The 14,838-nt window shown below is 43.2% G+C and overlaps 1 protein-coding gene across 2 annotated transcripts in view; it reads right to left on the bottom strand.

Moving 5' to 3' along the window:
* The window catches only part of SMAD1 (SMAD family member 1), a 48,444-nt gene extending 36,570 nt beyond the window's left edge, over positions 1 to 11,874 (bottom strand). For both annotated transcript variants that reach the window (XR_009484359.1, XM_059827011.1), the window contains exon 1: positions 11,811 to 11,874. The gene's annotated coding sequence lies outside the window, so the exon portion shown is untranslated. The remainder of the gene's footprint in view (positions 1 to 11,810) is intronic.
* Positions 11,875 to 14,838: the final 2,964 nt, after the last annotated feature.

Genomic DNA, 14,838 nt, shown 5'->3' with positions numbered 1-14,838 from the left:
CTGTTTTCTCGTATTCCTGAGATCAAGGCTTTGGAGGGTTTTGTACAAAGGCCTCAACCCACAGATAGGAACTGATAGTTCATAGAGCACTTGGCAACCACATAGCTTGAAAGGAAGTGGGAGATATCCTCCTACATTGCTTACCGGGAATACGGAAGTTTTACAACACGAGAAAATGGCTGTAATCTATCTATCTGATCCCTTGGTTATCTGTAAGCTTTTTATGATTTTGGAAGAGGAATCAAGCCACATAAAGAATTACTCAGTACCCTTTCTGCATCGGTAAGCTTTTCTTATTAACAGAGCCTATATGATTCTGCATATGGAATTAAGGCAACTTATTATTCATTCCACCATGATTTTCCAAGACCAGTTAAAAGTTTCAAAATTCAGGTTTTGCAAAGTTGCAGCATTGCAACCTTACAGCTGAGACACCAAAGCACAGTATTTCCCGAACACCACATGCTCTGCGGGTCAGCAGCAGGCTAGCTAAAATAGCCATAATGCTTCCCAAATTTTCCACTGCTGCCTGCTACCGAACAAACAGCCATAGCTGTCCTAGTACAGAGGACAGAAGGACTCCAAGCCCCAAATACATCGCAAAGTGAGGCTGCAAGGATGAAATTCCAAGACTTGCAGCTTTCCAAGATTACTTACTTCTCGGCTGAGAGCTAGTGCACAAAAAGAGCACCCAAAGATTTCACACTCCTTGTATTTAATCTGACAATCTAGATGCCTTTAATTCTGGGGCTGAAACCAGTACTCCCTGGTTCCCAAGATAACAAGCCTTCAGGTTCAAATCACCCTGACTGCTGGCTGGCCTGGAAGATTGAGAACCCTTGTGTCCCAATTCATCGGAGGCAAGAAGCTAGGCAAAGGTGTGAGGGAAACCTGCATACATTCAGAAATACGAGACTTCAGCCAAAGCAGCCTGCCACCAGTGCTCCCAGTTCTCAGCTGCTCCCAGTTCACAAACCACAAGAGATGCATCGGGTCTAACCACGAGCAAGAGTCATAGCTGATAAACTAGTGGGGACAAGGGCAAATGGAACAGTTATCCAGTAAACTATAGTCAATAGCCCCATATTGTTGATGCCGGTTATGTTAGGTGATGTTTCCTACACAGAACAAAATTTCAAAGAAGCCTGTAGCTAAGCCAGAGGGAAAAAAAAAAAAAAAATCCGTTGGGTTCCCAAGGGTCTGGATAGTTCCTTGACATAGCAGAGGGCTACAAGGGAATTCAGCAAGAACCTCACTCCAGCACTGCTGCTATGGAAAATACCTGAAGTTTGTATTTTAAGTTTGTAGACAGTCTAATTCCTTGAAGTTAAGAAATATATTACAAAGATGCAATGTTTGAAGATGTTAAATAGCTAGCAGTAACAAGAAGAAGTAAGGGGTTTTAAACACATTTACCATATGCCATTAAAACAAGTGCTTTCTAAATTTCTTTTGAGAAAAGTGGATTGAAAGCCAAAGTATTTCAAAGTGACTTATGCAGTGGTGCAGAACCCAGCAAAGCTACAAGCAGTGCATTGGCTTACAGCACGTATCACCTACAGGTGCCCTAATTGTCTTCACCAGCAGTGGTTTCTGGTAACACCAGCCTGCTTTCACAGAAGAGTTTTTAATGGATTTAATATTTAGCTTTTCTCTAGTTTTTTGATAATGCTGCTAACAGTACCTGGTCTGCCAGTTGTTTCAAGTTATTTCATCCTCTAAAGAGGAAAAGAAAGTTTCTACTACTAAGAAGTTAAATTTGAAGGACATTCTTTTCCCCACAAGGAAAAACATTCGTCCTATCTCACACAGAACGTGCACTAGATGTGCTCTGCTCATACGGTTGCATTAAACTAGAAAAACATTTCTAATATCGCTTGCAGTTTATACCAGCAAAACAGCACTTGACCAGAAAAGCTTGTTTAAGTGTTCCTCCCCGTCCATCCTCCCTCACCCCCCATAAAATACGCCGTATCATTAATCCTTGTCGTTTTGCTGCCAATGTAACTACACTGGGGCTTTGTGACTGACGTAACTGTTGGCAGTCTAACCTCACCATGCTAATCACCAACATAAGTATCTGGGAAAAAACCCTGTAAATTAGACTTTCCTTGGCAAGCATATTAAGGAAGTCTTCATCTGGGAGTAGTATAGTACTCATTTATAACTAGCTACCTCCAACAGCTGCCTTGGGCCAGCAAGGTCACAGGTCCACAAGCAGATGAGCAGCTCTAACAGCTTGCTCCCACCCAAAGAGAAAAGGTTTCCCTTTACTCCCTTGTGCCAGCTTTGGTACTCCAACATAATTTCCCCCCTGCTTACAGTCTGTGAGCCAATTCACCTTCCTAACCTGGCAAAAACAAGAACAAAAAAAAAAAAAGTGTTCTGCAGAATGGCTGGATCACCTTAGAGCAGGAGGAGCACCAAAGTCACCCAGCCAGCACACGCAAAGAAATCTGTGGCTGGGGTTGAGAGGAGCGAAACTGTTAAAGAGTTCTCTTCATCTTGTGGAGCTGCCACCCCCCTAATTTTAAATGATATCCAGGACAACGGTTAGCTCACATTCAGACATGAGTACTTCAGTTGATTTGCAAAACGTCATCTCATCCCCAGAGCAAAGAGCTCTGCCCTGGCTGGTTCTGAATAACCAAATGCTCTAACAAGCACTTCAGTGCCCCTCTGTTACCACTGTCTTCTGGTCTAGGTAACTAGACAGCAAACTTCAGAAAAAAGAAGAGTGATTTCATATCCATCTGTTCAAAAATACTACACGCTACAGATTTTTAAGCTGAGAGCATTTGTAAAATATTTTCCAGATGAAATCTAATACGACACATTACAGAAACTATAATTATGTTATCTTAAGTTTTTCAGTTAATAAAGACAAAGACTTTTGCTTTGGCTACTACATCCAAGTGGAAGCACTTAACACTGACACTAGCTAGCATGGATAATAAAGGGCCTGTTATTAAGTATGCCAGACTGTAAAGCCAGCAGCGGGCAAAAATGCAAAACAGGAAACTGTAATAGCCGAGATGGCAACCTATATGTAAGCCAGGTTTTCCGAGACATTCAGCAAGGTCAAAATTCACATTTTTCAAAATAGTATAATTCATCACTGCATTCCCCTGATAATTAGCAGAACAGGGTTGGAGACATAACCAATGTCTGTTTTATCTGTCTATCTCCTCAGCAACAAAAAGGCAGAAGTGTCTGACAACAAGAGGAAAGACCAAGAGACTGTGTGTGAAGGGAGTTAAACTCTGGTCCTGAACATTGGAGATTCATGGTGACACCTCAGTAAATCCACATGGGCTGAGTCTCTGTCTCCCTCATTTCCCCCTTCCCTCCCTGTGCAACGGAAGCACAAACTTTAGATGTGTTCGAGATTCCTGAAAGACTACACATTTGAAATTAAACCAGTGTAACCACATTATGCATTTAACAATCCCTAAGGCATCACGTACATGTTGTCAGGTCTATGAGAAGGTCTAGGTAAATTTCAAATCTACTTTCATCGCTGTTGGACAAAACAATAATGCTGTTGTCATACAATTGGAAAGAAAGAAGCTATCTGGACACGGTCCTGGGCAACGCAGGTGGCCCTGCTTGGGTAGGGGGTTGGACCAGATGACATCCAGAGGTTCCTTCCAATCTCAACCACCCTGTGAAGTTCTCAAAACAACCACCTGATAAATCATTTGAAAACAAGTATTTGGTCCACATCAGAAAAACAATTTGTTCAGAAAACTGGATAGAACTCTGCTTGCCTCGACACAAATACAAAATCATATCAAGTGCTAGTAGATAGAGGCAGGGACTGAGCTCTATTTGCCATGTATAGGCAGAGTCACAAGAGAAGTGCTTTTTAAAGTAATATGGCATTTTCACCAGGAAGTCAAACTCAATGGGTTCAGTAATATTAATCAACACACACATTTCAAGAGAGGATAGAAGGTTTGTCCAGAATTCTACTAGGAATAGACTCTCATGAATTATGATGAAAATCTCAGTCAGATCACTTTGTTTTCCTGATTTTGACCACTTCACCAAGGCATATTTAAAATGGCCTGTGACCTACCTTACTGTACTTCTTTTAAGAATTTCAAATACAAACCAGGGAGAGCAGAAGGCAAAGCAGAGAAAACCATTATGAGAAAATTTTACACAACTTATAGAAGATTTTGAAAGCATCCTGAAGTCTTCTGAGTTGCCTCACTCATCCTTCCTTCACTGCTTGTACCCTTGAAGTTTGGCTTCATGTATGGCTCCATTCCATTAAAATGCAAGTCGTTTGTCCTCATCGCTGCCACCTTGCTTCGCATACAGCCCTGGTAAGAAGCCACTTTTCCACCCCTTTTTTCACTGCTTGTGGGCTACTGAAAGATTCCAATCTACCGAGGTTCCCATACCATGCGCATCACTATAGCACCACATACCTTAAGCAACCGTGACTAACCCTTGTCATGTTCACAGACTGTTTGTCTCCCAGCCTATCTGCAAAGGCAAGATGGATTGACTTATTTTAATACACATGGAGTAAGGCCAACAGAAAAAAAATCCATCATCAGAGAACCTGTAGTTGTACTAACCTGAAAAGAAAAAGTCCTCCCTAGGTTAAAATAAAACCAAACCAAATCTGCCTTCCCCAAAGTAGATTTCAGTCAAGAAACCACAAACGTGGTAAAAATATGTCAAATTTCACAACGGAGCATTTAGATATCAAGAGAAAGACCTTTCATCAAACAGAACTGTGTTTTATTGATGAGCCAGTTTTAGTAACCTGTGAGCAGAATCCATACTCCTAAGCAGGTACTAGTGGCCTAACTGCAAAGTAACTTCCTTGTTTCATGCAACACAGCTCAGAAACCCTTGGAAAAAAAGACAGACAACTGGCCAGCACTGAGCAAAGGTGTTCTGCCAATGTTTTTACCCTACCAAAACACTAGCAGATTTTGTTTTGCAACATCTTAGGAGGGCTAGAAAGAAAAGAAGGACAGAGAGTTTAAAAACAACTAAAAAACCAATCCGTGCACTTTTGCTATTCTTCTTTATAACTTACAGGGACACCACAGAGAATTAAACTATCAAGTGAAACAGCAGATTATGTCAGTTCCACACCACCTTCCACCTTCTCTCACACGCACACACTTCCAAATTTGTCTTGGAGAAAATTTGAGAGCCCTCTTTCCGCTGCCTCAGGAAATACAGCTAGTTACAAGCCACATATTCTGTCCCTCAACATACCAGCTGAATGTGAGTCCTTACCAGCAAGAGAAATGCAAGACAGCAAGGACATTGCATCAATTCCTCCCAGGTCAATATTCAAATGAAACCTAACAGATACAAAGGTGAAATGTATTGGTAGAATAAAGAAAAATATGCAACTCATTAACAGCATCTGACCAAACAGCAGATGTTTCCTCCTCCTATCACCCTCAGAAACATACTTACGTGGAAGCCACAATTTGTTGCAACATGATTCTCCAGTTATTTACTTCATCTTTATCCAAAACTGATTTTATGCTTTTAAGCATTTAAGCATTTATATATAAATACTTATTACATACACGACCTTGATAAATTTACAACTATATATAAGTTTAGTCTACCTTTATCTGATCCAAATAATTCAACTGTTAACAGCAGTGAACGTTAGTTTAGGCATTCATATGTGCACACGCACATTCAGCATACCTATCAAGTGTGAATAACTTTACACATATACCAACGTTAAGAATAAGGTATCTTTAAGTCTCATGCCCTGGTTTCATCACGCTATTATTGTCAATGCCTTAAAATGCTTGAAATCAGAAGTCTGAAATTATTTATAAGAAAAATATCATCAGTAAATCAGTCTTTCATATAAACACAAAAGAATGAGATACTAATTCCCAATATTGAACAAAAAGTGAGGAAGAAAAGCAAGCAAAGGTATGATCAACTATGGTCACTGCATGCCCCAAGCAATCTGAACATAAAGGATTCTCAGAATTCATGAAAAACTTTTTGACCTGCTACCTAAGTGTTAGTTCTGTGCACACACATGCTTTTTTGCTTTCATCTAGTTAGACAAGTTTTTAAACACGTACATTAGTCTTGCAACCTCTGTAGCAGAAACTCTGTAACACTGTAAATCCTGAAATCCAACTTCTACTCATGCACAAAATCTGTATTAAGAGGATACATTTTCAGCTTGCCCTCTAACGATAGTTCCGTTTACTGAAAGAAGGTTCATCAGTCGAAGCTGGAGGGCAGACGTGATTCTTACACCCATGCTGGGGACAGAAGCAAGGAGACAGTGAAAACTCTCACGATTCTGTCTATCATCACTTTAGCATTGTAAAAAAATTTTAATGGGTATCTTATTTCCAAGTTACCCAATACTGGATTGATAGTCCACAGATCACTTTGATGTGGATTGGCATTTTAATGATTTTAATCACAAAAACTTGCAAGTTAAATACTTCTGAATACCATTAAGTGCTATAATTCAGACTGTCTATACTGACTTATTCAGACAGTCTCATCTGCTGCCATGTTGGGAAAAGCGTTCCCTTTATAAGCACAGAAATATGAAATAATGCTTCAGAAATCACTGGTGAACCACATTAATGATTTGCTTACATGCCAAGTCAACATAATAGTTGCCTTTGGATGATACCACTTTGAACAGTGCCTAAATATAATGACTTATATAAAGGCATGTTTAAAAATAATTTGTTTTCCTCCTTGTACTCCAGACTTCGCCTATGCATGCTAGGGAAAGGGTGGGGGAAGAACAAAATGAGAAAGACTGGGTGACATCTATTCTAATATCACTCTCGTGAGTGGATACCCCACACTGAAATAAAAATGACATATAGTCCAGAACAATTACAGAGCTAGGTTAGAATGGCTGAATTGTGCAAGTGTCCAGAATAGCTGTACTGGTCAAGTTCTCTGCATTGGCAAGTCTAGAGGAAAAAAAAATGCTTCAACTCTCAATCGAAACTCAGCTTTTACACAGTCTCCCAAGACACAGCACTCACAAGAAGAGTACAACTTAGTAAAGGAATCCGTACTTGTAGAAAACCCTTCGTAATTTAATGATGGGTCAACCCAGCAGCTGTGTCACACACAGTACCACTATCAGGGGGCAGCACTGTGGTCACACAGCTGCGCAACACTTCCACCCTAGCAATCCCAGTGCCGCTGTACCTGATACACATCCTTTCTCCCTCCCAAAAATAAAAAGGACCCATCTATACAACTCAGCAGAGTTCAGCCTTACGTGCACCAAATACTTGACCTCACACAGCCTAATGAGAAGTAGTGTGTTCAATCTTTGTTCCTATTCAACTATGAGACACTTCCAAAGCCAACACATGCAGGCGTAAAACTGAAGCAGGGAGAGATCCTGTACGATCCGTGTTCGTTCTGGAAAATGGTTTACATTCCTTGAAATTAGCCTGTTTATTTTATGAAATGTTTGACTTCTCTATCCTGTTAAAAAAAAAAGACGTCCCCCACTCAAATACACACAAACCCAAAAAGCTTCTGTAATGCAAATTAACATTTGTCCGAGGAGGAGGAGGATAGGGATCTTGTGGCAGCTGTTAGCAGCCAAGAGTGTCCTTCTCCTCACCCCTGAATCCAAGCTCCGCAAAGCCCTTCACAAAAGGCCCAATCTAACATTTTCTCTGGTTATTCTGAACCTTGAAGAATAGCAACATTCTAAGGGAAACAGTTATACAACAGCCTGCAGGGATACAACTCTATCAATTAAAAAGCATCAATTTGAAGTAACTTCTTTCCCATCCCAAGTGAAAGCTACTGTTATAACAAAAATCCTCTATGCTGTTCTAAAGTTACCCCATCGTAGCTTGAGCAAAATAGCTAGAAGTGCCAGATGCCTGTGTAGATGAGACTAACTCACCAGCATTTCAAGCCACGCTTGCCAATTTGTTATTTATATTTTAAACTTGAATTTTCTATTCAGTGAACTTCAAAAGTAAACTTCTAGGAACTGCATATCATCTTTATTAAGACTTGTATGCATTCAATTTTTTGAGACACTGCTATACACAAAAGAAAGGCTAGTGGAAGAATACTAGTCTGCAGCTACTAGAGGGAAACAAGTGAGGTTTTTATGGGCAGAACAGACCTTTCCCCACTCTGAAAGCACAACTGTGAGAGTCTGTCATCAAAACCTAAACCAGAAATTTCAGAAACCAAACCCAACAAAAAAACATTAGTAGAATCACTTCATTACACGTAAAGCAATTTGTGAAATCTGATTTTCATTTTCACAGTTTTTATGGCTCTCCCTTCGGTTAGGTAGTTTCATTTATTCATCTGCACTGACACAGCAGAAGAGAGCTCCATATCCACATTTTATAAGACACTGCACCCAAAAGCGAGCTTTAATTCTTTTGTCTGCCGCTCAAAGCACCTTAGCTAAAGCACATGCAGTTGAGATGCAACTGAACCTGGAGACTAACAGATCTCTCACTACTGGTGACCATTTATTTTCTCTGTTTCTCTTGTATCCCTCAAAATCATTTTTTTAGTTACATTTATGACTAAAATGAAGAGATGTTTGTTTCTTGGCTGGGAGAAGCTCAGGAGATGTAGTGCAGAGTTCACATGAATTCAGGTCTGAAGACTTGGTTTAACCACTAATACATGCAAAACCCTCAAATCACCAAGCAGCACACTGACTAGAAGGAAGAAGAAAAAGGAGTTTTAGCAGGATTTTCCCAAAACACTTCATAATGATTTTATGCGCAGAATCAGCAAGAGCCAAGATGTTTAGTATATAATAAACATTTTACAATCTGTGGCATGCTACTTTCTAAGCTACTTAGAGCAAATCTGAAACCACAGTTGCCTTCACTAAGAAAAGTAAAGTGACCTATGCCAACCCATATTCAAAATTACAGTCTCTGTTCTAAAATAAGTTTGGTCATATAGTTCAAGATATGACTAAGATGCTCTGTCTTGTACAAGAACTCAGATCTGCAGGAACATTTCAACAGGCATTTACAAACTTTAGCAGGATAAAAATACTAGGGAAAAAACCCCAAACAATTAGCTTGTTTGCCTGTTTGTCCCTTTGATATCTGATAGCACAGTCTGCAGGTAAAGTCTAGCTGATTTTGAGGCTTGAGAAAGGATATATAAAATTCAGAGACACTCACTCACAGCCACTTCCCCTCACACACACCTCCAAGCTGCACATGCCTTCATCTATTTCAGTTGCTAATGACTGCAAGAAAGAGGTTAAGAGTCAACCTAAATTGGTTCAGCATTTATTCTTCACAGGGCCACAAGCTTTAATTTCAACTAGTCTTCGCATAACTTAAATAATAAGCACGGTGCTCCCTTTATTTGATTCTTAAACCACCCATATCTGAAGCACAATGGGACATGTCACAGACACTTGCTTTGCTGCCCTCATAATATGGTTTAATTATGATGACTGAAGTAACGGGCTCACATCATAGACTTTTACAGGTTGACCCTGTGTCATCCTGATGTATCATTTTGCACCAGTTCAGTGCTGTAAATCAATTTAAGATCTCCAGCAGGTTGAAGAGGCTGGTAATGATGCTTTCTCTGCAGTCTCTGGGGACTCCACATTATACACAACTTACATTATTTATAAAGCTGAGATGATGCCTCCATTAGGCTTGTAAGACTACTCAAATGAGCTTTTATTTTTCACACACAACTTGGGCTTCATAGAGCAGCACACTGGCTATACGTAATATTCACTGTGTTCATGCTTCAATTTAAAAAAAAAAAAAAACCACACACAAAAAGCCACAACCCCTTCATTTTTTAAATTTAAATCTTTATACCAAGCAACGAAACTCATCATTTAATCTGAATAATTTCCCAGTATTCAGAAACACAAGCAGCACTTTTATTAACCTTTGTATTGCTTTTCTTTACATTCAACTCTTTTACTTTGTGTTCAAACTACAGAGGAAAAGCAAACACTAAACTCATCAGCTTTCAAACATTTGATAGTTAATATTTATACAGAAACAGAAGGATCTCCATCTGTTTATTCAGTCACTTTTCTCAAATGTATTGGATCATCACATCTTCAAGGGTACACAAAAAGGCAAGTTGAACAGGACAGAGTAGGAAAAAACGTATTTGATTACATACCCAATGGTTGATGGGGTCAAAACCGAAACAAGGACAAATCCCTACCCTTTGGGTAACCTGATCGTGCCTTGAACTGATCCTCTCCGGTAGCTGTGGAAGGCTTCTGGATCACCCAAATCAAGGGAAATTTCTCTCAAGCACCTACTTACAGTCTGAAGTAAAATGCAAGATTTCATCCCTAAGACCAGAGCAAGAACTTCAAAAAGGGCTAGATATCGTCCATTTTCATACTGATGCTCTTCCAGGCACTGTAAAGAAGTGAGGATGCAAAACTTGCACTAAAATCTAATGAGAACCTCTAAAAAGCTTTGTAGCACTGCTTTCTGGTTCAATGGAAAAATAAAATGAGTATTCATCAGTTGCAACTAACAAACTCATCTCCCATTATTCAGCAGAGTAATTACTGACAAGTAAAAGAAAAAATTAAGTCAACATTAACACCTCAGGTTCCCTCAGATGATTTGCTCCTGTTGTTTGACAGGACAAGGTGCAGACAGTGAGCCACATGAAGGCTAGCAGAATTACAGACACTGGCCTGCAAAGAAAAGTGGTCTCTCTGGGCTGGGTTAGCTTCCGTTTTCAGCCTTATCCTTGACTGCTGCTTAAAAACACATATAACTATTAGGGGAAAAAAATTAAACAAAGTTTTCTCTTTTTGACTTCTCCCCTGTGTGCAAAAGAGATTGGAACTATCAGCTATGACATGTTTGAAATACAGCTTTTTCCTAGGCATGTTAGTTTCAAGACACCATATCTTTAAACACTGACATCCATTAAACACTGACATGTTTCACGCAATGATCTTTTCCATTTGCTTCTATCTGAAATACACATCTGCTTTTACTCCTCCCCACCTGGATCTAACAGTACTTCTCCTTCCCCAAATAAAACTGTTACCTTTTTTACATGCAGTGAGCAACATTTTTCCCTGAAATACACCAAAAAAATTATTATTTTTTGGAATAAGCTCTAATTATTCAGATACCGTAAAAGCAAACTGTAAGGTCAGACCACATATCTTCTTCAGATCGATCTACTAACAAAAGAGCAAGCACAGCAACCCTTCCTCAGTCAGAACTCCCACTGACTTCAGTTTACAAAAAAAAAAAAAAAAAAAGTCAGGATTTGGCCCAGATCCTCTCAAATGCATGACTGAATATTTCCACACCAGTAAATTTTAATAAGCTTTAAAGATCTATATTCAGGATAAGATTATTTGGCTGTAGAACCCGAGTATATGAAGAAACTACATCGAGGAGGGGAAAATCTCATGCATCCAAGCCTTCTACCAGGGAGGAGAAAAAAAATTAAGTGAACTTTCCTTGACCTCTAAGCACAGATTTGTCACTAAAGAAAGAAAAAAAAAAGGAGGGGAGGGGGGCTGCAGAAAGAAAGGAGGGGGGGAAGCATTAAACGGACAGGGACACGGATCGGGCGAGGCAGGAGGCGAAGGGCTTTTCCCCCGCAAAAACAAAGGAGGGCACTTGCCCCGTCTGCCCGGGGTGCGCCGCGACCCCCGCGGGGCGCACAATGGGGCCGGGAGCGGGCGGCGGCTGCGGCGCAGCCCCGGCAGAGGCTTCGCCGAGGAGGAGGGCGGCTGCCCGACGGGGAAGGGCTCTCCCTCCCGCCGGGCCCGACGCGGCACCTACCCACAAACTTCGAGCCGGGAACGGCCGGCGGGGAAGCGGCCCCGGGTCTCCCCCGGGCTGCCGGAGGGACGCCATCATGCCGGGGAGGAGAGGAGGCGAGCGGAGCTGCGCTCCCTTGGCGGCGCGGAGGAGCCGCTCCCCCGGCCCGGTCCGGCGCGGGGCCCGCGCACCCTGCCCCGGAGCCGGGGACCACCCGGGGGAGCGGGGCGGGAGGGGGAAGAGGGAGGAGGAGGAGGAGGAGGAGGGCGGCGCAGGCACGGCCGCCCGGCGGGGGCAGCGGGGAGAGGCGGGGGGACGCGAAGTTGTTACCGGCTGCCGGGCGGTGAGGGGGGCCGGGGCCGCCGGGGGCTCCGCGCCGCCGGCGGGCAGCCCCGCGCTCGCGCTGCCTCCGCGCCTGGATTGATCTGGTCTCGCCGGCGTCAGGCAGTCGGAGCCGCCCAGCCGCCGCTCGCCCCGCTGCCAGCGCGCGGCTCACCGACACGCGCGCGCGCGCGCGTACGCACCACACCACACCACACCACACCACACCACACACACACACACACACACACACACACACACACAGGCGCGCACTCACGCACCGGCCCGGCAAGGGATCCTCTCCAAATTACCGCCCCCGCCGCGCGCGGCTGGGGCCGCCGGGGCCCCGCTAGGAGCGCTGCGCCCGCCGCCGGCAAGCGGCCCCCCGCCGGCATGCGGCAGCGGCGCGGCCCTGGGAGCGGGAGCGCGGCGCTGGGGTGGCTTCATTCCCCCGTCCCCGTCCCCGTCCCCGTCCCCGTCCCGCTGTCTGAGCCCCAGGGGCCCAGCCTCGGCCACGCGCGGGGGCTGGCGGAGGTTTAAAAGGCGCCTATGTACCCGCTGGAGCGCGGCCGAGGTGCTCGGGCAGCTGGGGCTTTAGGGAAAGCTCCAAATACTGTCAGACTTGCAATTACAGTTAATTCCTGTAACACTCCGATTGAACTGCGTTTCATCCCGCCTCTTGCTTACAGGTGATCCGCTCCCTGACTGAGTCTAGTCTTAATGCTGAAGTGATTGCTGTAATACCTTCCAACAACAGACCGCTCTTTATCCCCGGGTACTGTGCAGGTGGACCTCATCCTGGCCATAGGTACTGTTGCAGTTACTCCCGATTTATGTGAGTAAACCTACTGAAGTGCACGAGGCTTCTTGTGCAACCAGATATATAGTAATGAAGTCTCACCCCTACGGCCCTCCGACATGAACTCTGTTTGAATCTTCAAGCATCTGCTCGGAAGTGGGTCTAGCTGAAAGGTTGTGGCCCACTTGAGGAACGGCAAGTCTCTCCTGCCTACGCTGCTTACAGGAATCTGTACAGTACTCAGACAAGCGTAGTGCAAGTAGGACTGCACTGAAACTGATTCTTCAACAAATACTTTGGCTTTTACCCAGTCATCATTCCTGGAAAGAGATACGAAGTAACAAGTGCAAGATGTTTCTACATGGCAAAATATTACAATACACCTATACTTATGCCAGTAAATTTTCACGCGTATATGAAGTTCTAGGCATGGCGTTAACCGCATTGTAAAACCCAGCAAAACGGAGGCCCAGGGGAGTTAAGGCACTGAGAGCTTTCCAGATGAACAGTAGTCCTGGACTTACCCACCTGTCCACCCAAATGCGTGACGCATCTGAAGACACGGAACTGGAATGGCGTGCCCAAGGTCACAGAAGGAGCGTGACAGCAGCAGTAAAAAATACCCAGTTTTATGGCTGTGAGGCTATTGGCACTTCTTTCTAACTTCATCATCTAAAATTCATCTGTTTCTTTGTCACGTAAATACTACATAAATTGCAAATGGGTAAATTGCACTATGTTGTTAGGTGGCATGCTACAACAGAAGCATAGTGAGGAACTCCTACACAGAATGATGCCATAATACTGATGGGGGAAGCCTAGAATAAAATTAGTATTTTACTGCTTAAGTTTTGAACCTTAAATGATTCAAGATGAGTGAACTTTGGTAATCAGCCGTAACTTGTATTTTGTGGTTGTACTGTACGCAATTACAGTTAGCAAGTAAACTTTTCTTTTTACGTGCAATCATGCACAGATACAGTGCAGCACTGGGCTGCAGATGTAACTGGTAAAGGTTTATCTCAAGACAAACCAAAATGTCTTTACATTTTGTCAATGTAATGAAGATATTTGCAAGCAAGGTACAGAAGAAACACGAGACTGCTACTGGTTTTTGTACTGTGGTAGTGCTTAAATCAGGGCTAAGCGTCCTGGGTTAAGAGTGGTGGATGCAGCAGTAGTATCTGCCCCAAGAGCTTGGCAGTCTCAGTGATCCAGTCTCACACAGAGAAATACACGGAAAAGGCCTTACGGGTGCCCGAGCTCTGCTCTGCTCTGCCCTGCCCTGCCCTGCAGGCTCACTTGGCAGGGCTGGGGCAGGCAGCAAGCTCCATCCACTGGATCCTCGATGCTCAAGTATCTATTCAGTGCATGATTCACACTAAACAGATATGACAAGAAGATAATTAGGGAAGCACTGCAGTTTGTCAGGTGTCTTGTTAGAACCACGTTTTTAGTGCTTTTGTGGTTGTTAGGGTCGACTGGTTGGTTTGCTTCGGCATGAAAGAATTAAATTATTTTCTACTTACTTTGAGGCTTGGGGAGGATCACATTAATATGCTCCTTTGCCTAAAAGTGCTATAAACCAGCCTAGCATGGCCTTTTGCTGATGTTTAATAACCAGAACGGTTGTTCTGCAGAGAGCTGGTTAGAACCAGCTTCAGACAGATCAGATGTGTGAGAAGACCAGAGGGCAAGCAGCAACAGTGTGCCATGGTCAAATCTGCCACGAGGCTTCCCTGGCCGGGCTGTTTTGGCACACAGCTGAGTCAAAACTTGAAGTCTGCCGCCCACTTTAGGATGTTCAACTCATAGCTAACCATCCAAACCCATTACTCTGTGTGTGAGTAGTATCAGCAGTGCCTTGTACATTCACCACTTCTAACTCCATTGGCTACTTTTAATATACCCTAATTAAATATCATTAGC

The sequence above is a fragment of the Gavia stellata genome, chromosome 19 (genome assembly GCF_030936135.1).
Source record: "Gavia stellata isolate bGavSte3 chromosome 19, bGavSte3.hap2, whole genome shotgun sequence".
NCBI classification, from domain to species: Eukaryota; Metazoa; Chordata; class Aves; order Gaviiformes; family Gaviidae; genus Gavia; species Gavia stellata.
This window is presented reverse-complemented; position numbering and strand designations above follow the sequence as displayed.